Raw genomic sequence first — 430 nt, forward strand, 5'->3', positions numbered from 1 at the left:
GCGGGGCCGGAGGCTCCGGCTGCCCGAGATGCTCCTGGGAACGCAGGGTGGCGCCAAAGGTGTTGGTACCTGTTTCATGAGGGTTGAGTGTTTCTTTTTTTCTTTTTTTTGGACTGTGAAGGGAGTGAGGCCTAGACAGCGGTGCTGTGCAAAGGCCTCTCTCCTCTTGTGTGTTTTTGTTTTTGTTTTTTTTTCAGGTAGAGGTTGGCCAGCTTTAAGCCGATTTGGCTGAAAGGGTGACAGCTGCAAGCCCTCGCGTCTTTTATAAATTTAAGTGGCCCAGAGAATAGGAGAGAACACAGCCATGGTCTCCTTCCTTGCCTCCCAAGTGCTGGAAGAAAGATGTATTCAGCCATCATTAACACCGGAAAATCCACCTCTCAGTCAGTGTTTCTGAGCTGTGTGCTTTTCTGATGGCACATAAGGGTAC

Source organism: Rhea americana, unplaced genomic scaffold (assembly GCF_003343005.1).
Source record: "Rhea americana isolate MKP2758 unplaced genomic scaffold, rheAme1 scaffold_79, whole genome shotgun sequence".
In the NCBI taxonomy this organism is placed as follows: Eukaryota; Metazoa; Chordata; class Aves; order Rheiformes; family Rheidae; genus Rhea; species Rhea americana.